Source organism: Phyllobates terribilis, unplaced genomic scaffold (assembly GCF_046119375.1).
Source record: "Phyllobates terribilis strain yellow unplaced genomic scaffold, ASM4611937v1 Scaffold_13__5_contigs__length_258822181, whole genome shotgun sequence".
Classification (NCBI taxonomy): Eukaryota; Metazoa; Chordata; class Amphibia; order Anura; family Dendrobatidae; genus Phyllobates; species Phyllobates terribilis.
The window spans coordinates 93,640,845-93,667,338 of NW_027362773.1; the positions used below are offsets into that span (position 1 = coordinate 93,640,845).

General features: G+C 43.3%; 1 protein-coding gene across 3 annotated transcripts in view; it reads right to left on the bottom strand.

Annotated features, from left to right (window-relative positions):
- The window catches only part of PTPN5 (protein tyrosine phosphatase non-receptor type 5), a 112,594-nt gene that overhangs the window by 78,066 nt on the left and 8,034 nt on the right, over positions 1-26,494 (bottom strand). For 2 of the 3 annotated variants that reach the window (XM_073658215.1, XM_073658214.1), the window contains exon 2: positions 5,165-5,206. The exons of the other annotated variant lie outside the window; for it this stretch is intronic. The gene's annotated coding sequence lies outside the window, so the exon portion shown is untranslated. The remainder of the gene's footprint in view (positions 1-5,164; positions 5,207-26,494) is intronic. 3 annotated transcript variants of the gene reach the window in all.

The following is a 26,494-nucleotide window of genomic DNA, read 5'->3' on the forward strand; positions in this document are numbered from 1 at the left end:
AAAGCCGGCAATTCAGCAGCGGCATACATCGGTACCCGACAATTTATAACAGAAAGAATAGAGCATCACACATAGATTAGATAGATAGAAACATGTCAGTCACATATATAATACGTACAGTGACAGTGTTGGTTACTGTACTTGTTATTTAGTGTTAAAATAAAGGATTTATTAAAAAAAAAAAATAATAGTGTCTTCATGCACCCGTCTCTTTAACCCCTTTACAACCCAAGGTGGTTTGCACGTTAATGACCAGGAAAATTTTTACAATTCTGACCACTGTCACTTTATGAGGTAATTACTCTGGAATGCTTCAACGGATCCCCCTGATTCTGAGAAAGTTTTTTCGTGATATATTGTACTTCATGATTGTGGTAAAATTTCTTCGATATCACTTGCGTTTATTTATGAAAAAAATGTAAATTTGAATTTTTATGCCCAGAAATCAGAGAGATATGTCACACAAAATAGTTAATAAATAACATTTCCCACATGTTTACTTTACATCAGCACAATTTTGGAACCAAATTTTTTTTTGTTATGGAGCTATAAGGGTTAAAAGTTGACCAGCGATTTCTCATTTTTCCAACAAAATTTACAAAACCATTTTTCTAGGGACCACATCACATTTGAAGTCACTTTGAGAGGTCTTTATGACAGAAAATACCCAAAAGTGACACCATTCTAAAAACTGCACCCCTCAAGGTGCTCAAAACAACATTCAAGAACTTTATTAACGCTTCAGGTGCTTCACAAAAATTTTTGGAATGTGGAAGAAAAAAATGAACATTTAACTTTTTTCACAAAAATGTTACTTTAGACCCAATTTTTTTATTTTCGCAGGGGTAACAGGAAAAAATGGACCCCAAAATTTGTTGTGCAATTTCCCCTGGGCACGCAGATACCCCATATGTGGGGAAAAAACACTGTTTGGACGCACGGCAGAGCTCGGAAAGGAAGGAGCACCATTTGAATTTTCGATTGTAAAATTAGCTTGAATAATTAGCGGACGCCATGTTGTGTTTGGAGAGCCCCTGTGTGCCCTAACATTGGAGCTCCCCCACAAGTGACCCCATTTTAGAAACTAGACCCCCAAAGGCACCTATCTAGATGCATAGTGAGCACTTGTAACCCCCAGGTGCTTCACAAATTGATTCGTAAAAATGAAAAAGTGGAAAAAAAACCCACTTTTTTATTTTTACGGATTAATTTGTGAAGCACCTGGGGGTTCCAAGTGTTCACTATGCATCTAGATAGGTGCCTTGGGGGGTCTAGTTTCCAAAATGGGGTCACTTGGGGGGGAGCTCCAATGTTTAGGCACACAGGGGCTCTCCAAACGCAACATGGTGTCCGTTAACAATTTGAGCCGATTTTCCATTCAATTTGTTAGCGGACACCATGTCGCGTTTGGAGAGCCCCTGTGTGCCTAAACAGTGGAACCCCCCCACAAGTGACCCCATTTTGGAAACTAGACCCCTCAAGGATTTTATCAAAGGGTATAGTGAACATTTTGAACCCAGAGGTACGACACAGAATTTGATAACATTAGGTCATCATATTGAATAAATTGTCATTAGTCTTGAGTGCAAGTGCTCGCTACTTGAGTTTGCATCGGGTACTCAGGTATGCACCATGTACTGCGTGTGCTCGAGTGACATGCTCGAGTCCCTGCCCCGCATGTTTCACGGTTATTAGACACCCCAAAAAAAACATGCGGGGATCGCTCGTGCATGGCAAGCAATACCCTCAAAGTTTTTTTGGCCGCGAAGCATATGGGGCGGAGACTCAAGCATGTCACTCAAATACCCACGATACTCAATGCATACCAGAGCACCCGATGCAAACTCAAGTAGCGAGCACTTGCGCTCAACACTAGTCGCCATCTAGTCATCTTTTTTTCTTACTTTTGAAAAAAATCCCAACCCCAGCCCTAACCCCAACCCCAGCCCTAACCCTAGCACAACCTTAACCCTAGCACAACCTTAACCCTAGCCCAACCCTAACCCGAGAGTTTATTTTTTACGCCGTTCCTCGTGTGGTATAAGTGATTAGACGACTTTATTCTTCGGGTCGATGCGATTACAGTGATACCAGAATCATATGGGGTTTTTATGATTGACAGCTGTCATACACTAAAAGACGCATTTTTTGTAAAATCTAGTTTTTGCATCGCCATATTTTGAGAGCTATAATTTTTCCATATTTTGGCAGACAGAGTCATGTGATGGCTTGTTTTTTTGCGGGATGAGTTGACGTTTTTATTGGTGCCATTTTCAGGCACGTGACATTTTTTTATCGCTTTCTATTTCGATTTTTGGGAGGCAGAATAAACAAAAACCAACAATTCAGGAATTGTTTTTTTTTTTTTTTTTATTCTGTTCCGCGTGTGGTAAAATTGATAAGGTAGCTTTATTCTTTGGGTCAGTACGTTTACAACGGTACCACATTTATATTGTTTTTCTAGGTTTTGGCGCTTTTACACAATAAAAGCTATTTTATAGAAAAAAATATTTTTTTGCATCGCTTTATTCTGAGAGCTATAACTTTGATTTTTCGGATGATGGAGCTGTATGGTGGCTTGTTTTTTTGCGGGACAAGATGACATTTTCAGCGGTATCATTTTTATTTATATTCGTCTTTTTGATTGCGTGTTATTCCATTTTTTGTTTGGCGGTATGATGATAAAGCATTGTTTTTTGCTTCTTTTTTTTTTTTTACCGTGTTCACTGAAGGGGTTAACTAGTGGGACAGTTTTATAGGTCAGGTCGTTCCGGACGCGGCGATACCAAATATGTGTACTTTTATTGTTTGTTTGCTTTTTTTTCATAATAATATTTATTGATGGGTACATTATATTTTTATTTTTGGTGGATTATTTTTTTTAAATATTTTTACAATTTTTTTTTTATTTTTTTTTCAGTTTCTGCGAGTTTTTGCACTTTTTTACTTTGTCTCACTCTGGGACTTTAACTTTTTTTATTCTGATCGCCTGCACAGCATAGGGATGGAGCACCATCCCTGTGCCATGCAAGCAGTCAGCGCTGCACAGTGAGAACATTGTTTGGTCGTGCACTGGGCATGACCAAACAATGTTCCTGCTGCCTGGTGACCCGGATGTTGTCATGACGACATCGGGCCGTCATGGCAACACCCGGGAAGCCGCGGCAGACAGCGCTGGAGGCCGGAATAGGAGGTGAGTATACCGATCAGCTCCCCTTGCCACCGCAATGCTGCGATCGACTTCGATCGCAGCATTGCGGGGGTTAATGTGTCGGGAGCGGTGCGGGACCGCTCCCTGCACATAGTACCGGGTGTCAGATGTGACAATCAGCTGAAACCCGGCGGCGATCGCGCCCGCACAGCCTGTGTGCACGCGCGATCACGATGACGTACTAATACGGGTCAGGCTCTTAAAGCCCAGGGCACAGACGCGTATTAATACGTCATGGGCTGTAAAGGGGTTAAAAAAGCCGGTCGGCAATTTTTCAGCGGCATACCTCGGTACCCGACAATTTAGAACAGGAAGAATAGAGCATCACACATAGATTAGATAGATAGAAACATGTCAGTCACATATATAATAAGTAGAGTGACAGTGTTGGTTACTGTACTTGTTATTTAGTGTTAAAATAAAGGATTTATTTAAAAAAAAATTGGCGAAGGGTTCCCCGTAATTTTAGTCTCTAGCGGAGGTTAAGCAGATGGCTGGGGCAGATGTTTGAAGCCTGGGAAGGGGGTAATACCCACGGAGCTTCCCAGGCTACTAATATCAGCCCCCAGCTGAATACCTAGCCTTTACCAGCTATTAAAATGGGGGACCCCCCAAAAAAATGACGTGGGGCCCCCCCTATTTTAATAGCTAGCAAAGGCTAGGCAGACTGCTGGTGGCTGATATTAATAGCCCAGGAAGGGTGCCATGAATATTGGCCCCCTCCCAGGCTAGAAACACCAGCCGTCAGCCGCCCCAGAAATGGCGCATCCATAGGATGCGCCAATTCTGGCACTTAGCCTTGCTCTTCCCACTGCCCTGTAGCGGTGGCAGTGGGGTAATGGGGTTGGGGTTGATGTCAGCTTATAATGCCAGCTGACATCAAGCCCAGGTTAGTAATGGAGAGGCGTCTATAAGACACCCCCATTACTAACCCCATAGTCAAAGTTAAAAAAAAAACACAAACACCCAGAATAAAGTCCTTTAATTGAAATAAAGACACAATTCTTTAATGTTCTAAATTAAACCATACTTCCCATCACGCCCATTCCAGCTGAAGCCAATGATCTCCTGCAATAAAAGTAAAATAATAAAGCAACCTCATCCTTACCTTTCCATGGTTCCCAGGACGGCTCCAGCTCTGCTACATTCACATGACAGGCTGGATCGCAACAGAAAGCAGCCTCTCCATTACTAACCTGGGCTTGATGTCAGCTGGCATTATAAGCTGACATCAACCTCAGCCCTATTACCCCACTGCCACCGCTACAGGGCAGTGGGAAGAGAGAGGCTAAGTGCCAGAATTGAGACTAAAATTACGGTGAATTCCACGCCAATTTTTTTTTTTAATAAATCCTTTGTTTTAACACTAAATAACAAGTACAGTAACCAACACTGTCACTGTACTTCTTATATATGTGACTGACATGTTTCTATCTAATCTATGTGTGATGCTCTATTCTTTCTGTTCTAAATTGTTGGGTACCAGTGTATGCCGCTGATGAATTGCCGGCCGGCTTTTTAAAAAGACGGGTGCATGAAAATCGGAGGGCACTAGTGTGTTCCAAGTGCCCTGCTATGTTTTTCATGCACCCTCCTATATACCCTGCCTGCCTGTCTGCCTATATATTCTGCCTGCCTGACATTTAATTGAGCACCGTTTCCATCGATTTGGGCAATTTTTGACCTTCTGCAGACCGCCGGGGGGGACCACCAGAAAAATGCTCGAGTTTCCCATAGACTTACATTGGGCTCGTTGCTCGGGTCGAGCATCCGAGTATTCCAATGTGCTCGACCCGAGCTTCGAGCACCCGAGCATTTTAGTGCTCGCTCATCACTAGTAAAAACCGTAAAGTGCAACATTCCCAAAGTTACTGAATATTTTATGTAGATTTGAATGGAAATATTGTCAAATGCATGAATATTGGATAGATGCTCAAGATTAGGTTCACTCACCATGCTCCTCGTACAACTGAGCTGTGTCCTCAGATCAGGAATCTGCCAAGAAACAAATGAGAAATTCCTTGTTAGTGGAGAGACATGGGATCCTGTGTGTACGGCGGCACCGAACTCCGCTATCCGGGCCAAGCTGTGTTACCTGGCCATTGTAACACCCATGTATGCAATCACAGCTGCCATAATGGAAGCTTCATGTCTATACTTTTACAGGGATTGTCAGAACTTTTAGACTATGTGCACACGGTGCGTTTTCGCAGCTTTTTTCATCACGGAAATGGGCCAAAAACACTAGGTAATCCGTGTGCCAGGTAATGCAATGACAATCCTGAAGCGCTGTGCACATGATCAGGAATTTTCCTGTCAGGATTGCCATTGTGTTTAAATCAGCAGCATGTCAATTTTTGTGTGTTTTTGCAGCGTTTTTCACCCCTTGACTTCAACTGAGTCAGTCAAATCTGCAGCAAAAACGCAGGTATAAAAATATTTGCGGATTTGACTGACTCAATTCAAGTCAATGAGTCAAAAACGTGGTAAAAACGCACAAAGAATTGCCCGCGGAAAACTACTCCTCCCATAATCCTACGGCCGCTCCAGCTGATAGTAGCGAGAGCAGGCGCAGCTGAAGGGAGAAGTAGTCTCCTCAGCTGGCATCTGTGCATAGTGTAAAAAAAAAAAAGTTAAAATAAAAAAAACACTTTATACTCACCTACCGGCGTCATCACGAGTATCCCACGGCAATCCGATCACCCAGCAACACTCTATACACTGACAGGAGCACGATCACTCCCGGCAGTGTATAGCGCTGAGCTGCTGGGAGTGAAGTCACTGGAGTTTAATCAGCTGAGAGCTCCGGTGACCTCACTTACGGCACTGGTGCTGCATGAGAATTTTCTCACACAGCACTGGTGCAGAAAGTGAGGTCACCAAAACTTTTCAGCTGATTGAACTCCAGTGACCTCCGTTGCGGCAGCTCAGCGCTATACACTGACAGGACTGATTACACTTCTGTCAGTGTATAGAGTGCTGTCATCTACCACAGTCACACTAATGATTGCTGGTGTGACTGCTCTAGAAGTGACCCAGATCTTGGTGGGACAATCTGGATTATGTCATCACGTCGGACAGGTGAGGGATATGGTTGTTTTTTTATTTTTGTTTTTTCACAGGTGACAATGGCTTCAGCGGAATGGGCGTTAGGTGAGTATACGGTATTTTTTATTTTTAAATAAATGATTAAAACTGTGTGGAATTTTATTTAAATAAAATACTTTATTCTGGCCGTCTTTATTTCAAAAACTTTACTACAGGGTTAATAATGGGGGTGTCTTATAGACGCCCTCCATTACTACTAACCTGGGCTTCATGTCAGCTGCCAATACAGGGCTGACATGATCCCCAACCCTATTACCCACTTGCCACCGCACCAGGGCAGGTGGGAAGAGAGGAGGCTAAGCACCAGATTTGGTGCATCTTATGGATGCGCCAGTTCTGGGGCCACTGAGAGCTGATCTTATTATTCTCAGAGGGGGCCAGGATCCATGGCCCCTTACCTGGCTATTAATATCAGCCCGCAGCTGTCTGCCTAGTCTTTGCTGGTTAGATTTTATAGGGAGACCCTACATCAATTTTTTTTCTGGGATCCCCCTGTAATATAGCCAGTAAAGGCTAAGCAAGCAGCTATGGGCTGTTATTAATAGCCAGGGAACATTTTTGCTAATGGCCTCTTCCCCGGCTAGTAATATCAGCCCCCAGCAGTTGGCTTTCCCTCTGCTGGTTATGAAAATGATGCAGGGGCCCACTCCATTTATTTTAATTTTAGGCTATGTGCCCACTATCCGGACGTAGCAGCGCTTTGGACGCAGCATATTTTTGTCACGTCCAAAACACTGCATTCTATTGAATGCAGATAAATCCGCATGTATTCACTGAGCCATGCATATTTACCGCATTGAAAACATTCTAGTGATCAAATTTCTGTTGCGGAGACTAGCGACTCCGCAAGTGAATTTGACATGCACCGGTCCTGAAAGATGTTCCGCATGTTAGTGTCCGCGGGTGATCCGCAGCCTCAGATGCACGCATAGTGGACATGGGATTTCTAGAAATCCCGTCCACTATGCTGTAACATCTGGCCGCTGCGGGTTTGATGCTGCATAAATACGCTGTGTCAAACCCGCAGCATTTCCTAATCATGGGCACCCAAACTCACCCGCATCATGTCAATTTATGCAGTGGAGACTCTAGTCTCTGCTGCAGATTTTGACCAATTGAAATATCATTACATGCGGTGGATTCGCATATACTGACAAAACAAGTGTGGCTTTAGGATTAATGGGATTAGGTATTGCTCACACCTAACCCTAGCTTTAGTAAAGAAGAGGTGTCAGCCAGAAACCCTCATTGCTAAGTAAAGAGTTAAATAAAAACACACACTAAGAATAAAACACTTTATTTGAAATAAAACAGACACATTATTTAATCATTTAAATTAACCAATATGCTCACCTCAGGTCTGACAGTAAAACAAGGATTAAAGCGATGTCCCACGTTTCTTTTTTCAAATATCTTTATTTAGCTACAAAAAGAATTCATTGTTGTACAAAAATTCATAAAAAATGCACCAAAATCGCGCCAAAACTCGTGTTTTTGCCGCAGCGTTTTTTCCGCCAAGAGATGCAGAAATTTCTGCAATCAAATACTGAACATACGCTCTTTAGCCTTAGGGCCACCTCTAGCTTTATTCTGGCTCTTTATTCTGGCTCAGAATCCCAGTCACACCTCTTCCCTTTCGATTTTTCCTTTTTGCCTTTCAAGAAGTATACATTTTTTTTATATTATTTTTTCATCTATAGGGTTGTTTGAACTTTTTTTGCAGAACTTGCTGCAGTTATAATCATTACCATTTTGGGATCCATACGGTTTTCTGATCGTTTTTTTTATTTTCTTTCGGTAGGGGAGGCAAAGTGACGAAAAACAGCAACTCTGCCATTTTTCTTTTTTTTTTCCCATTTTGCATGGGATAAATCTTATATCATGTTAGGACAGTTACACAAGTGACAAATATGTATATATATTTTTTACTTTTTAGATTTTATTTGTTTTTCTTTCGTTTACTTTTTAAAAATATTGTTTATGACTGTATATTGGTACATGTTGTATTAATCCTTCTATGGGACTTGGAATTGTACAATATATTGCAATACTGTAATATTGTAAAATTACTGATTACCTAGGAACCCCATTTTGGTGGGAAGGTAAGGGGGGAAATTGGCCCCAGAAGGGACACCATCTTCCCATTTCCAATCTCTTATATGCCACGGTCACGACTGACAGCGGCATCTAAGGGATTAAACTGCGGCTACCGGAGGCAGCTGTTAGACTTGGGTGTAGGCTGGATAACACAGCCAGCATCAGTGCTACTAGATACTCTCATACTACAAGTTAGATATATACTAATGATCATGGGGGGGCACTATTGCATTACTGTCTATGGAAACTATGTGCAGTTCACTGTGACTAAAAGTGGAATTACAAGTAAAGTAAATTTTTGTTACCTTCAATGGATCTGTCACCTGATAATCCAGGCTAAAGCCCAAAGTACTTGTTTCCAGCATTAACTTTTTATATATAATGTATAATGATGTCTTTAAAGCGCTGTGAAATTAATGCCACTATATAAGCGAGTAAAATAAATAAATAAAAATACCACAAGTCTAAAGTTAGAAGAACGAATAGAAATAACCAATTGGATAAAGTCACTGATGACCCTAATAAGAACCCATTGGAATTAGGAATACGCATTGATGGACTATTTTTAATATAGGTCATTATTGTGTGATCAGTAGAGATTTGGCCACCTATGACCCCCACCAATTATTAAAGTAATGGGACTGAGCTGAATTACAAGGCAAAGTAGTATAAAGAAGGAGCAAATAAGCTACAGTAAGCACTGTGGTCTTTTTGGACTTTGGGCTGGACTGTCATCAATCACATATTTAAGGCTTACCCTAAATAAAGACTGGTGGAAAACTACATAAAATTTATAATGAAGAAAGGGTATATCCCAAATTAATTGCACAAGGGACTGCACATGGAATCTGTATGTGCCCCATGGAAGAAAATGTAGCGATCCAGTAAAAAGACATGTTATGTATGTTCCCAGTCTATAAGGAAACTGAATAAAATTGAGACAGTCAGTAAAAGACATGTTGTATTTTCCCAGTCTAGAAGGAGACTGCATAAAATTTAGACAGTCAGTAAAATGGAAGTCTTCCAACAGAGGTTGGACAGACATCTGTCTGAGATGGTTTAGCGAATCCTGCATGGAGCAGGGGGTTGGACACAATGACCCTGGAGGTCCCTTTCAACTCTAACATTCTATGATTCTAAAAGACATGGGTTATCCTTAAAGAGTATAACAGCTAAAGGACTTCCTGTAAAATTCCATGGTGACAAGAGTCCTATCCTGGAAGGAAGGCGCATATTTATCGGAGACCCTTTCTGTCCACTGCCATTCTGCAGCCTCCTTCTTCCTGTGCGCTCTGATGTCTACAAAACCACCTGCTCCATGACACCTTCATCCTGGTAACATCCCCGGCTTTTGATACATCCGCAAACCTGTTCATGACATAAGTCGGTATTTTTATCAGTGATGAGGTAAATAAAAGATGGTATCTGTTTTGTGCACAACCAGCGCACAGCGATGGCAGCATATTCTCAGCCTACACGTCATGTGTGGGAGCCGGGTTAGTCATCTAATAGGCATGTGTGATTGACAGAGTGCATTTCGTTTTTCATGTCAGCAAAGAAGACAGTCCCCAATTTAGTGTGTTTTACATACACAGTGTATAATCAGCAGCCGGCACTGCCTGGTTTCCTTGGTTCAAGCTGTCTTTTGCAGCCTTCTGTTAGGACTCTCTTGGCAGATCTGAACAAGCTCTTGGCGGCAGGACAGATAATGGCTCCACAACTGGCGCTCAGCATGACCCTCAACGTAAAAGGATCTGTATAGTGACATGATTCATGCTCTTAAAGGGGGGAAGCTACAACCCAAAAAAGTATCATCTCATTAACCGGAAGCTCTTGAAGCGCTCCCAGCCCAGCCTATATGTCCCATTTATAGCACTGATATCTCCGTACAATGGACCAGGGGACAAAATGGACCAGGGGACAAAATTAGAGCCTTACTTAATACAGGGCAGTTATGATATTAAAGGGATCTTCTGCTTTATACACTAAACTACTAGTAAGTTATATAAGTTTTTAAAGCTAATTAATATACGTTTTTTCTGCAAACCTTTAATACTGTATATACAGGTGTGTCTCACAAAATTAGAATATCATCAAAAACTTAATTAATTTCAGTTCTTCAATACAAAAAGTGAAACTCATATGTTATATAGAGTCATTACACACAGAGTGATCTATTTCAAGTGTTTATTTCTGTTAATGTTGATGATTATGGCTTACAGCCAATGAAAACACAAAAGTCATTATCTCAGTAAATTAGAATACTTTATAACAACAGCTTGAAAAATGATTTTAAAATCTGAAATGTTGGCCTACTGAAATGTATGTTCAGTAACTGCCCTGACTACTTGGTCGGGCTCCTTTTGCATCAATTACTGCATCAATGCGGCAATGTGGCATGGAGGCGATCAGCCTGTGGCACTGCTGAGGTGTTATTGAAGCCCAGGTTGCTTTGATAGAAGCCTTCAGCTCGTCTGCATTGTTGGGTCTGGTGTCTCATCTTCCTCTTGACAATACCCCATAGATTCTCTATAATAGATTCTCTATGGGGTTAAGGTCAGGCGAGTTTGCTGCCAATCAAGCACAGTGATACTGTTGTGTGTAAACCAGGTATTGGTACTTTTGGCAGTGTGGACAGGGGCCAAGTCCTGCTGGAGAGTGACATTTCCATCTCCAAGAAACATTAAGTGCTGTAAAATGTCCTGGTAGACGGCTGTGCTGACCTTGGTCTTGATAAAACACAGTGGACCTCCACCAGCAGATGACATGGCTCCCCAAACCATCACTGATTGTGGAAACTTCACACTAGACCTCCAGCAGCTTGGATTGTGGCCTCTCCACTCTTCCTCCAGACTCTGGGACCTTGATTTCCAAATGAAATGCAAAATTTACTTTCATCTGAAAACAAAACCTTGGACCACTGAGAACAGTCCAGGTCTTTTCCTCCTTGGCCCAGGTAAGACGCTTCTCACGTTGTCTATTGGTCATGAGTGGCTTGACACAAGGAATGCGACACTTGTAGCCCATGTCCTGGATACGTCTGTGTGTGGTGGCTCTTGAAGCAATGACTCCAGCAGCAGTCCACTCCTTGTGAATCTCCCCCAAATTTTTTAATGGCCTTTTCTTAATAATCCTTTCAAGGCTGCGGTTATCGCGGCTGCTTGTGCACCTTTTTCTACCACACTTTCTCCTTCCACTCAACTTCCCATTAATATACTTGGATACAGCACTCTGTGAACAGCCAGCTTCTTTAGCAATGGCTTTTTGCGGCTTACCCTCCTTGTGGAATGTGTCAATGACCACTTTCTGGACATCTGTCAAGTCAGCAGTCTTCCCCATGATTGTGGAGCCTACTGGAACAGACCAAGGGACCTTTCTAAAGGCGTAAGAAGCCTTTGCACGTGTTTTTTGTTAATTATTCTAATTTACTGAGATAATGACTTTTGTGTTTTCATTGGCTGTAAGCCATAATCATCAACATTAACAGAAATAAACACTTGAAATAGATCACTCTGTTTGTAATGACTCTATATAATATATGAGTTTCACTTTTTGAATTGAAGAACTGAAATAAATTAACTTTTTGGTGATATTCTAATTTTGTGAGAAGCACCTGTGAACATGAGTCTTCCAGAGTGAAAGACACTATTTGTAGTTTATGGATAAAACACTTGGGCATAAGAAAACCAAAATAATGGCCGCCGTACAATGAGGCATGGTGGTGGAAGTCCAGTGATGATCGTCATCTATGGCAGATAGTCTGATTATATATATTATATTATATATATACACACACACACACTGTGTGCAGAATTATTAGGCAAGTTGTATTTTAGAGGATTATTTTTATTATCGATCAACAACTATGTTCTCAATCAACCCAAAAGACTCAAATATCCAAGCTTAATATTTTTGGAAGTTGGAGTGGGTTTTTTTTAGATTTGGCTATCTTAGGAGGATATCTGTTTGTGCAGGTAACTATTACTGTGCAGAATTATTAGGCAACTTAATAAAAACAAAATATAATCCCATCTCACTTGTTTATTTTCACCAGGTAAACCAATATCAGTGCACAAAATTTAGAAATAAACATTTGTGACATGCAAAAACAAAAACCAAAAAAATTAGTGATGAATATAGCCACCTTTCTTTATGATGACACTCAGCAGCCTCCATCCATAGATTCTGTCAGTTGCTTAATCTGTTTTCGATCAACATTGCGTGCAGCAGCCACCACAGCCTCCCAGACACTGCTCCGAGAGGTGTACTGTTTTCCCTCCCTGTAGATCTCACATTTTATGATGGACCACAGGTTCTCTATGGGGTTCAGATCAGGTGAACAAGGGGGCCATGTCATTATTTTTTCTTCTTTTAGACCTTTACCGGCCAGCCACGCTGTGAAGTAGTTGGATGCATGTGATGGAAATCATGTTTTTCTTGAACGATACCGACTTCTTCCTGTACCACTGCTCGAAGAAGTTGTCTTCCAGAAACTGGCAGTAGGTCTGGGAGTTGAGCTTCACTCCATCCTCAACCCGAAAAGGTCCCACAAGTTCATCTTTGATGATACCAGCCCATACCAGTACCCCACCTCCACCTTGCTGGCGTCTGAGTCGGAGTGGAGCTCTCTGCCCTTTACTGATCCAGCCTCTGGCCCATCCATCTGGCCCATCAAGAGTCACTCTCATTTCATCAGTCCATAAAACATTTGAAAAATCAGTCTTAAGATATTTCTTGGCCCATTCTTGACGTTTTATCTTATGTTTCTTGTTCAAAGGTGGTCGTTTTTCAGCCTTCCTTACCTTGGCCATGTCCCTGAGTATCACACACCTTGTGCTTTTTGATACTCCAGTAACGTTGCAGCTCTGAAATATGGCAAAACTGGTGGCGAATGGCATCTTGGGAGCTTCACGCTTGAGTTTCCTCAATTCATGGGCAGTTATTTTGCGCCTTTTTTGGCCAACACGCTTCTTGCGACCCTGTTGGCTATTTGCCATGAAACGCTTGATTGTTCGGTGATCACGCTTCTAAAGTTTGGTCATTTCAAGACTGCTGCATCCCTCTGCAAGACATCTCACAATTTTGGACTTTTCAGAGCCCGTCAAATCTCTCTTCTGACCCATTTTGCCAAAGGAAAGGAAGTTGCCTAATAATTAAGCACACCTTATATAGGTGTGGGTGTTGATGGCATTAGACAACACCCCTCCTCATTACAGAGATGCACATCACCAGATTTACTTAATTGGTAGTTGGCTCTCAAGCCTATGCAGTTTGGAGAAGGACAACATGTATAAAAAGTATCAAAGTGATCAAAATATGCATTTGCCTAATAATTCTGCACGCGGTGTACACTATATGGACAAAAGTATTGCGACACACCTCTAAGACTGCGATTATTTTTATAGCTCCTTGCACAACTGCATTGAAACCTTACATCACCAAGCACAATGCCGAGCGTCGTTTTCTGCTCCCCATGACTGTGCGCAGTGCACAAGGTCCATGCAGACATAGGGGGAGAAAAATATGAGTGGCCGCACAGAGTCCGGACCCCAACCCCATCCAAGATCATAGATTGTGAGCCCGGCCTCCCCCCAACAACAGGGTCTGACCTCACAAATGGTCTTCTGGATGAAGGGGAAAAAATTCCCACAAACTCCTCCAAAATCCTATAGAAATCCTTCCCAGAAGAGCGGGAGCCGTTATATCTGCAGAGGGGAAGACTCCATATTAATGTCTATGGATGTAAAATGGGAGGGGAGAAAAGTTCTTACAGGTGGGATGTGGAGGGGGCACATATTTTTCTACACATAGTGTACATATTAGAGTACAGTGCTATCAGTGAAATTTGCAGCATTTAAAACACATTCATCACTGACGCTTTTGCTTTTCACACTTTAAACTCATTAACAGCAGCAAATGTCTCAGTATCTGTTCACACAATGACATTAGATGGTGTAATTATTGCTAATCTTTAAGGGGCTGTAAGCTTTATTCAGGTCACACACAGTCTACAATATAAGCTACATTTTATTTTATCCATGTGGACAACGCAATGATTTGTTTTTGACATATACAGGAGCCATGATGCCCTGCAGTAAAACCTGGGATAGACCTTCCAGTATGACCGCTATCTTCCAGTATGACCGCTATCTTCCAGTATGACCGCTATCATCCAGTATGACCGCTATCTTCCAGTATGACCGCTATCTTCCAGTATGACCGCTATCTTCCAGTATGACCGCTATCTTCCAGTATGACCGCTATCATCCAGTATGACCGCTATCATCCAGTATGACCGCTATCTTCCAGTATGACCGCTATCTTCCAGTATGACCGCTATCTTCCAGTATGACCGCTATCTTCCAGCATGACCGCTATCTTCCAGTATGACCGCTATCATCCAGTATGACCGCTATCTTCCAGTATGACCGCTATCTTCCAGTATGACCGCTATCTTCCAGTATGACCGCTATCTTCCAGCATGACCGCTATCTTCCAGCATGACCGCTATCATCCAGCATGACCGCTATCATCCAGCATGACCGCTATCTTCCAGTATGACCGCTATCTTCCAGTATGACCACTATCTTCCAGTATGACCACTATCATCCAGCATAACCACTATCATACACGCAAGTTCAGGATAAGTAATAATTCAGACAGGCTTCTTTGCCCGTCCATGGGTTGTGTCTGCAATGAAGCTCAGCAGTACTGAAGTGAATGAGGCTGAACCGTAATACCACACATAACCAGTGGTCAGGCATGGCGCTGTTTCGGGAAGAAAGCAGCCATGTTTATCTAATCCTGGACCCCTCCTTTAAGATCATGTTGTTGTTGTCTTGATGACGTGCGTCCGTCTTACAAGTGTTTGTAATTAACTGTAATGATCAGTGTTGATGTTTTGCAGTAAGAGTAATTCTTCCTCCAATCCTCAGGGAGATATCCTCAGCTTTCAGGAGTCACCATATTGGTTCAGTGCACGAGTAAGCAATAACCCAAAACGATTATGAATTAAACATGAGGGAACCATTATCACAATTCAAGAATACGGCCGGGACCTCAAGGACATTCACGTGCTCCGGGACATAAGAAGATGGAGCAATACAGCCACAAGATAAAAGTCCTACAGATCCCACCAGGACAATAACCCGTCACTACCTCTAGTAATTTTTTCAGCACTATATGGCATTATTACTTGGCTGGTACATGCAGTTTTTATATGGGCAATCTATAGTAGTATTATTAAAGTTTCTGCTTTAAGACTTTGCTTTAGTCCTGTTATTAGGCCGCTGTGGTGGTAATGGGTATTTGCATATTGTATGGCACTATTACATGGCATCATTGTTTGTGCAGTATGATAATATTATTTGAACATAGTGTCATACTATTACTTGGCACTGTGGCAGTATTGTTTGGATACGGTATGGTAATATTATTTGAACACTACATGGCACGGTTACTTGGGCAGTATAATGGTAATATTTGGACACTGGCGATATTTTTTGGACATTTATGGAACCTTTATTTCACTATGAAAGTGAAAGTAGAAAGCCACAGTCAGACACTTCTGTCCTCCTCCAGACAGCTGTCCCCCTCCGCTCACCTCTGTCCCCTCCGCTCACCTGTCCCCCACCACACACCTCTGTCTCCTCCGCTCACCTCTGTCCCCCACCACACACCTGTGTCCCCTCCGCTCACCTGTCCCCCACCACATACCTTGGTCCCCCACCACACACCTGTCCCCTCCGCTCACCTCTGTCCCCTCCGCATACCTTGGTCCCCCACCACACACCTGTCCCCTCCGCTCACCTCTGTCCCCTCCGCTCACCTCTGTCCCCTCCGCTCACCTCTGTCCCCCATCACACACCTGTGTCCCCTCCGCTCACCTGTCCCCCACCACACACCCCTGTCCCCCACCACACACCTCGGTCCCCCTCCGCTAACCTGTACCCTCCGCTCACCTCTGTCCCCCACCACACACCTGTGTCCCCTCTGCTCACCTCTGTCCCCCACCACACACCTGTGTCCCCTCTGCTCACCTGTCCCCCACCACACACCTATGTCCCCTCCACTCACCTCTGTCCCCCATCACACACCTGTGTCCCACCACACACTTCTGTCGCCCTTGGCACACATTTGTCTCCAGCCGCACACCTTTATTTCAGCACTATGAAAGTGAAGGGTAGAAAGTCACTGTCAGAACCTCTGTCCCCTCCAGACAACTGTGACGATCCACACACTTTTATCCCCCACCCCTGCACAACTACGTCCGTTACTGCACACCTTGGTCCCCCACCACACACCTCTGTCCCCCACCACACACCTCTGTCCCCCACCACACACCTCTGTCCCCTCCGCTCACTTCTGCCCCCCCACACACCTCTGTCCCCCTCCACACACCTCTGTCCCCCTCCACACACCTCTGTCCCCCTCCACACACCTCTGTCCCCCACCACACACCTCTGTCCCCCACCACACCCCTCAGTCCCCTCCGCTCACTTCTGCCCCCCCCACACACCTGTCCCCCTCCACACACCTGTCCCCCTCCACACACCTGTCCCCCTCCACACACCTCTGTCCCCCTCCACACACCTCTGTCCCCCTCCACACACCTCAGTCCCCCACCACACACCTCAGTCCCCCACCGCTCACTTCTGCCCCCCCCACACACCTCTGTCCCCCCCCACACACCTCTGTCCCCCTCCACACACCTCTGTCCCCCTCCACACACCTCTGCCCCCCTCCACACACCTCTGCCCCCCTCCACACACCTCTGCCCCCCTCCACACACCTCTGCCCCCCTCCACACACCTCTGCCGTCCTTGGCACACATTTGTCCCCAGCCGCACACCTTTATTTCATAACTATGAAAGTGAAGGGTAGAAAGTCACTGTCAGAACCTCTGTCCCCCTCCAGACAACTGTGACGATCCACACACTTTTATCCCCCACCCCTGCACAACTACGTCCGTTACTGCACACCTTGGTCCCCCTCCACACACCTTGGTCCCCCTTCGCACACCTTTATCCCCCTTCAAACACTTGTCACCCTCCGCGCCCTCTGTCCCCCACCGCATACTTCTGTCACCATCCTTACACCTTTGTCCCCTGCCACACACCTCTGTCCCCTGTCGTGCACCTGTTACCCTCTGCAAACCTCTGTCACCCTCTGGACACCTTTATCCCTCTTCACACACCTGTCTCCCACCACACTCCTGTTACCCTCCAAACACCCCTGTCCCACTCCTCAGTCCCCCTCCACACATTTCTGTTCCCCACCGCACTGCTCTATCCCCCGCCACACACCTCTTCTCACCATCCAAACACCTCTGTCCCCCTCTGCACACTTCTGTCTCTTCTTGCATTTGCTTATGTCTCTTGACAACAGGATCAAGTGCTGACATTTCACCTACTTTTTCATTCTCTCCCCCAACATCATCTTGTCGTGGGAAAGTCAGAAGACTCACATACACATCAGATTTTTGACCAATTCCACCAACTTTCATCTAATGTATTGTGACAAAATCACTGGTAGTGTGTTGGAAGGGAGATATGTGTCACTGAGACTCTTAGCCTCAGTGATGTGAAAACATGGAAGTTTCTCATGCACATTAGGTGCAAAGAGAGTTAACAGGACCACGTTTACAAAGGAATGTTTTTAGTGGATAACAAAGTGCAGGGCGGGATGTTATCCACCCTATCTCCAATCCCGGGAGTATCTGGGCTTTAAATAGCCAGCCCTGACACTCAGGTGTGTTCAGTGTGTGGAAGTCAGCTCCTGATAGAGAGGAGTTTCTGCTGGTGCTAAACTGGAGTGGGTGCTGTTTGCTAACCCTAAGTGGCCGGACCTCGGGTGAAGTAAGGACTGTTTGTACCTTTGTTTTGTTTTTTTGTTATGCCAGAAAGGCTATGTTTATGTTTTCCACTTGGCCGGCCGTGGTTTATGCTGACTTGTATAATAAACCATGTCATTTAAAGAGACAGTGTCCTATATCTACCTCCAAGTGCAGCAGAGCAAGAGACTTTACCACAGTATATTAGGACCTGCTGCTCTGCATTTCTTCTCCATGCTTTACATTACATCTCTGCTCTAGTATTAAAAACAATCGAGCCTCTACAGGAGAAGCCACTGACAATAATATTGGGGATTAATATTTGTGCAATTGACTCGTACATTACTAAAGGTGACTGAGCCTACACTTAAAGTTACTGTGAGAACTTTGATGCAATGTTTCCAGAAACAAAAACCACAATGCTTTTTGTCTGCTTTAAAATTGAAGCTGAAATTGTTTCTTGGGTTGAGGTCAGAGCTGGATGAGTGTGATCACTGATCATAATGTAATCCTTATTATACATGCAGGGGGGTGGCGGGTTTGCGCTTTTAGAGTTTGCATGTAAAGGAACAAGAGGATTATCAGTCATTTTAAAAGTTTAAATCTATAGTTTTACAGAAATGCTGCAAATTGTGCCAAATTTACCAATATTAAGCATGTGGCATGATGAATGTGAAAACATTTTACACTAAAACACGTTAATAAATTTAGCGAGTTTTAAAAAAAAATGTCTTCTTTTCACAGTACCCAAATAACAAGTGTCATAGAGAACCCAAATAATATCACTATAATGCAATAATGGAAAGCAAGGAGGAGAAGGAGAGTCAAAACAGCAGCCTATTGTTTCTGTATTCCACTGTCTATTGCTGGCTGCAGAATGATTTAACTGAGAATCTGTCAGTGAGCTCATTCTGAACTCTTTTGTTTGTCTTTTCTGAGCTCCTCTCAGCTGATTTACGGCCAAAGTTTTAAAAAATTAGCGTATAAAAGCCAAATGGTGCAAAATTTTTAATGAAACCCAAAAGAAAAAATTATTTTTTAAGCCCTAAATATATGCACTTAAGTTAAAAAAAAAGGGACAACCCTTTTAAGAATTGGATAATTTGCTACATTTTTCATGCTTGAATCCCTAGAAGCAAAAATAAATCCATATAGAATGATCTACTTATTTTTCACGGTTTCCTCTGTGGCTCAGGATCTGAAGATTGAGGTCTATTTATGTGGATGCATGTGCAGTGTTTGCTCTACAGAGGGGAGACTGACTCAGCCCCAGAGCAGGGTCCCATTAAAGTCATGAGTCAACAGTGTAAATTTAAAGCGACCCCGCAGAGAGGAAAATCAACACTGGATAAATTAGGTCCCTGCCTCATTCATATATCAATGTGGGTTTTTTTTGTTTTGTTTTGTTTTTTCCAATTTCGTGTCAATCCAAAGAAGAGACATTATTAAAGGGGGACGCTCCTACTATAATCCTGATTATTACAATCCACATTAGCGGATTATTGCTGCAGTAACTTCTCAGGAATAAAGATTGAGTGTCAGCAGAGAGTCAACATTTCTCCATACAGTTTGCCAAAGTTTCACCAGACAGCGAAATGTTTCTTAATATTGGCAGAAATAGGAAAAGCCCCCATAACATTTCCTGATGCCGAGTGATCTCATAACACAAAAAGCATCACTGCTAATACCCAGATAAGAACGCCAGCCACAGTCTAAGCCTCCATAACGATGCCAGTCAATAGCCCCAAAATATTGTCAGCCACAGTCAGTTCCATTATAACAAAGTTACATGCAATCAGTGCCCCCATAACAATTATTAAGCACAGTCAGTGCCCCATAACAATGTTATATGCAATCAGTGCCCCCATAATAATCATTAAGCACAGTCAGTGCCCCATAACAATGTTATATGCAATCAGTGCCCCCATAATAATCATTAAGCACAGTCAGTGCCCCATAACAATGTTACACAGTGTGTGCTCCCATAACATCATTAAGCACAGTCAATTCCCCATAACAATATTACATAGTCTGTGCCCCCATATAATCCTTACACACAGTCAGTGCCCCATAACAATTTTACAGGCAATCAGTGCCCCCATAACATCATTAAACACAGTCAGTGCCCCATAACAATGATACACGCAGAGACCCCATAACATCATTAAACACAGTCAATGCCCCCATAGAAATGTTACAGTTTGAGCCCCCAAATCGTTACACACAATCAGTCCCACCCATAACAATGTTGCACAGTGTGTGCCCCCATATAATCATTAAACACAGTCAGTGCCCCCATAACAATGCTACAGACAGTGGGTGCCCCATAACATCATTTAGCACAGTCAGTGCCCCCATAACAATGTTAGTTTGTGCCCCCTTATAATCCTTACATGCAGTCAGTGCCCCCATATTACTTTTATATGCAGCCAATGCCCACATAACATTGAAACCCATAGTCAGTGCCCCCATAACAGTGTTACACAGTCTGTGTCCCTATATAATAATTAAATACAGTCAGTGCCCCCATAACAATGCTACAGGCAGTCGGTGCCCCATAACATCATTAAGCACAGTCAGTGCCCCCATAACAATGTTACAGTTTGTGTCCCATATAATCCTTACACGCAGTCAGTGCCCCCATAATACTATTATATGCAGTCAATGCCCACTTAACATTGAAATCCATAGTCAGTGCCCCCATATAATCGTTACACAAAGTCAGTGCCCCCATAACAGTGTTACAGTAAATGTTACATCCATGGATAGCATTCCTACTTACACCATAAATCTTAGGATCTGACCAATATCTTCTTTATGAGAAGACGCCTCATCGTGTCTGAAATATAATCAATTTGTCTCATCATTGTCCAGAACGTCATCGGATGATAACTCCAGAACTGAACAATCGGGGAGGAATCGGTAAGACGCTGTATCCAGAGATATACAGTGCTGGCCAAAAGTATTGGCACCCCTGCAATTCTGTCAGATAATACTCAGTTTCTTCCTGAAAATGATTGCAATCACAAATTCTTTGGTATTATTATCTTCATTTAATTTGCTTGCAAGGAAAAAATACAAAAGAGAATGAAGCAAAAATCAAATCATTGATCATTTCACACAAAACTCCAAAAAAGGGCCAGACAAAAGTATTGGCACCCTCAGCCTAATACTTGGTTGCACAACCTTTAGCCAAAATAACTGCGAACCGCTTCCGGTAACCATCAATGAGTTTCTTACAATGCTCTGCTGGAATTGTAGACCACTCTTCTTTGGCAAACTGCTCCAGGTCCCTGATATTTGAAGGGTGCCTTCTCCAAACTGCCATTTTGAGATCTCTCCAACGGTGTTCTATAGGATTCAGGTCTGGACTCATTGCTGGCCACCTTAGAAGTCTCCAGTGCTTTCTCTCAAACCATTTTATAGTGCTTTTGGAAGTGTGTTTTGGGTCATTGTCCTGCTGGAAGACCCATGATCTCTGAGGGAGACCCTGCTTTCTCACACTGGGCCCTACATTATGCTGCAAAATTTGTTGGTAGTCTTCAGACTTCATAATGCCATGCACACGGTCAAGCAGTCCAGTGCCAGAGGCTGCAAAGCAACCCCAAAACATCAGGGAACCTCTGCCATGTTGATGCTTTTTCCCAAAAAGCTCTACTTTTGTCTCATCTGACCAGAGAACATTCTTCCAAAACGTTTTAGGCTTTCTCAGGTAAGTTTTGGCAAACTCCAGCCTGGCTTTTTTATGTCTCGGGGTAAGAAGTGGGGTCTTCCTGGGTATCCTACCATACAGTCCCTTTTCATTCAGACGCCGATGGATAGTACGGGTTGACACTGTTGCACCCTCGGACTGCAGGGCAGCTTGAACTTGTTTGGATGTTAGTCGAGGTTCTTTATCCACCATCTGCACAATCTTGCGTTGAAATCTCTCGTCAATTTTTCTTTTCCGTCCACATCTAGGGAGGTTAGCCACAGTGCCATGGGCTTTAAACTTCTTGATGACACTGCGCACGGAAGACACAGGAACATTCAGGTCTTTGGAGATGGACTTGTAGCCTTGAGATTGCTCATGCTTCCTCACAATTTGGTTTCTCAAGTCCTCAGACAGTTCTTTGGTCTTCTTTCTTTTCTCCATGCTCAATGTGGTACACACAAGGATACAAGACAGAGGTTGAGTCAACTTTAATCCATGTTAAGGCTATGTGCCCACGATGCAGAAATGAAGCAGAAAATTTCTGCAGCATTTCTGCATCTCCCTGGCAGAAAAAACGCATGCAGATTGTGCATGCGTTTTTCCTGCAGAATACATGCGGATCCACATGCGGGTTCACATGCGTTTCCGCATGCAGATTGACAAGCGCTTTCCAGGCGATAGCATCACTTGGAAAGTGCTTGACAACTAGGTCACACTATATAAATCCATGCAAACAGCATGGATTTATACAGTGTGAACCGTAAAAATGAAAACAAATAAAGCTATACTCACCCCCGATGCCCAGCGTGTGCTGCAGCGCTCGTTCCTGTCTGGTTCCCGGCTGCCGGCATATCGCGAGACAGAGCGGTGAAGGGCCTGCGGTCACATGACTGTGACGTCACCGCAGGTCCTCAAGCGATTCCGGCATTCAGAGAGAAGACGCCGGACAGGTGAATATAACTTTATTTGTTATTTTATTCTTTTTTTACAGGTACAATGGTACCCAGGTCTGGATGAGAGTCTCCTCTCCTCCAGAACTGGGTACCATCTGCACATAGAAACGCATAGAAGCCGCTTGTAGAAATGTACAGTCGCGGTTTCTATGCGTTTCAATGCAAGTCAATGGCGGGAGTTCCGCTGCGCTTCCGCAAAATTAAATGACATGCTGCGGATTTTTGTACGCAGCATAAACGCTGCGGAAAAATCCGCAGAATGTGCATAGAACATGCGGAATCCCCTTGGGGACCATGGGGGGCAGATTACCTAGCGTTTTACAAGCGTTTACGCTGCGGAAATTCCGCAGCATAAACGCTTGAAAAACGCTACGTGGGCACACAGCCTAACTGGCTGCAAGTGTGATTTAGTTATTGCCAACACCTGTTAGGTGCCACAGGTAAGTTACAGGTGCTGTTAATTACACGAATTAGAGAAGCATCATATGATTTTTCAAACAGTGCCAATACTTTTGTCCACCCCCTTTTTTAGGTTTGGTGTGGAATTATATCCAATTTGGCTTTAGGACAATTCTTTTTGTGTTTTTTTCATTGAAGACAAATTAAATGAAGATAATAATACTAAAGAATTTGTGATTGCAATCATTTTCAGGAAGAAACTGAGTATTATCTGACAGAATTGCAGGGGTGCCAATACTTTTGGCCAGCACTGTATAGTAACTTGAGACGAAAGGATCAAAGCCTTAGGCTGCACCACTGAGAGGGTCTGACAACATGTCTCTTTCTGACTCCTGTCCGGAGCAGTGTTGTCATGAAGATTGACAGAGATTGCAGCAGACCTGCATCCCATATACACAGTGCCAACTCCACAAAAACTACCCCCGATCATTGCATACGTACTCTTCTAGAGACTACTCTACTTTTTCTAGAATTTTGGGTTTTAGTCCAGATCACCAAATATCTCAATATGGACTGCATACATTATTAAATAGATCTCCTAGACCCGATGAAGCTGGTGTACTTACTCTGAATATCCATTTCAAAATGGCTGTATAATCCTTTCTGAAAATTTCCCTGCCTAATATTAACATGAGCGGTTTATGAGTCCGGCTCGAGGTGGATTTATAAAATGCTCAGGTTTCAAATCAGGATTATCCAGCTATTCTGACATGGAGCCTAACGCTAACCCTCATTTTTTTACATGGACTGACCTGTAGCACGATATGACTGCCGATCGGTAAACTTTTACCAATTGGCGGTCATTTAAATGCCTGTACCAAAGCAAACGATGCACATTGAACGCTCTGTACCAGATCTGTACTCGATGCCTCAGTGAGAACAGGCTGCCACAGTGCTGGACAGTGGGAGTCCTGATTACACGGGACAATGCACCGCCGAGAACGATGACCTGTTGTACTGCACTAAAGATCATTTCACTCGATGGACGAGCGCCTTTAACAATGCTTGTCGATTATTTGCAGTGTAAATGCCCCTTAACTCTAAACCAAACCCAAAATCATTCCCTTAGTGAAACTTAGAAAAAGTATATAGATATATAAAAACAGCTTTTATTAATGAATGAAGATAGTAATGAATCATGTGGGTTCCTATCTTTATTCATTATGTGCTAATCTTCTGTTGCTGCTTATGCAGAGCGCAGCAGTGGAGATGAGATTGGCATTGGCTGCTGCTCTCTACATAGGCAGCGACCAAGATGACAAAGCTCATTTCTTTATATTGTCATTTCTGTTGCTGCCTATGCAGAGTGCAGCAAGAGATGACAAATTCATGTCAGCTCTGCATAAGCAGTTCCTGGCGGTAACTTACTGTGTGTTTGCACAGTGTGGGCGACGTGAGGAAGGGACGGAAGGGTGAAATTTTGCAGCCCCATAGACTGTGGCTCCTGGTTTAATAGCCCCTCTGGCCTTTGAGTTTGATGAGAGCGAGATTGGCATAATCGGGCAGATTTTCATCAATGAGAGAAAAGCGGTCATGTAGCCCTAGCCTGAGGACAATTGATATATATGTGGGACAGCATGGTGGCTCAGTGGTTAGCACTGCAGCCTTGCAGCGCTGGGGTCCTGGGTTCAAATCCCACCAAGGACAACATCTGCAAGGAGTTTGTATGTTCTCCCCGTGTTTGCGTGGGTTTCCTCTGGGCTCTCCAGTTTCCTCCCACATTCAAAAGACATACTAATATGAAATGTAGATTGTGAGCCCCAATGGGGACAGTGTCAATAATGTCTGTGAAGCGCTGTGGAATTAATGGTGCTATATAAGTGAGTAAAATAAATAAATATTTGCAGCTTGTCATAAAGCAAACCCCCTCAACAGTCAGATCCCTATTCACAGGACACCCAAGAGGGCACTCATTTTGCATAAATTTACCAAAATTTATAAAATACAAAATTTTCAAAAATTAGAGAGTGTGCCAATGACACGGGAAAAGAGCATTCAGCTAAATGACAACATTTTATGAAATATTTTGTTATTTGTGCTACATAATTGTGAAGCCATGCCGCTGTCAAAGGATATTCCTGGAGGAGGGCTTCAGACGATAATTAAAGACTTAAAAAAAAAATAAAAAACAAAAATTAAGTACCACCTCCCAGCACAGTCAGTGAGAACACGTCTAAAATTGTTTGTGTCCTCATCAGGGATGAAATGTCACAGCGTGTAAGACGTCTCCTGAAGCTCGGCCCCCGGGATCCCTGCAGATTGGTTTATCATAAAGGGAACCAAACTGGTTTAGACAGAAGATAAACAGAACAGTTTAGACCGGGGTCAGATCTGCCCCCAAAAAGGAGGCAAATGATCCGAGACCCCTATGTGACAACTTAGAGGAAAGAATGAGCAGTAGGTCAGGTCCTGAGTCTCGTAATGTGAGGAAAACTGCCATGACACATTATAAGGGATATGAACAAATCCTACGATCTGCAGAAGGACCTACTGACAACGTCCCTGGGACTGAGAGATCAGATGACTGTCCAAAATAGGATAGCAATTTGTTTACCCCTTTAGGATAAGTTTCCACCATGAATTTTTGACGCAACGTAATTTCGCTGTGCAGAATTTTTACAGTTACAGTAAAGTGGATGGGATTTTTAGAAACCCCTGCCCACCTGTACTTTTTTTTATATGCTGCGTAAACTGATCTGCGGTGCGTATTTAAAATCCTAAACGTCAATTTCTCCTGAGGGTACGATGAGATTTTTGTGCAGATTTTTCCCATAGAGTTGCATCAGATGCGGAAAATCCGCATGTAAAAAAAAAAAAAAACGCACTAAAAAAAGAATGTAAAGCAAACATGACTGTATCAATAAAGTTTTGTCAAACAAATACAAATACCAGCAAGTATCAAAAACAAAGCAGCTTTATTTAAAACATGATAAACTAGAAAAAAAAGACAAAAACACGATAAAAACACATGTAAGGCTATGTGCCCACGATGCAGAAATGCTCAGGATTTTTTCCTGAGCGTTTCTGCATCTCCCTGGCAGAAAAAAACGCATGCGGATTGTACATGTGGATTGTACATGCGGATTGTACATGTGGATTGTACATGCGTTTTCCTGCCAGGGACATGCGGATTGTGCATG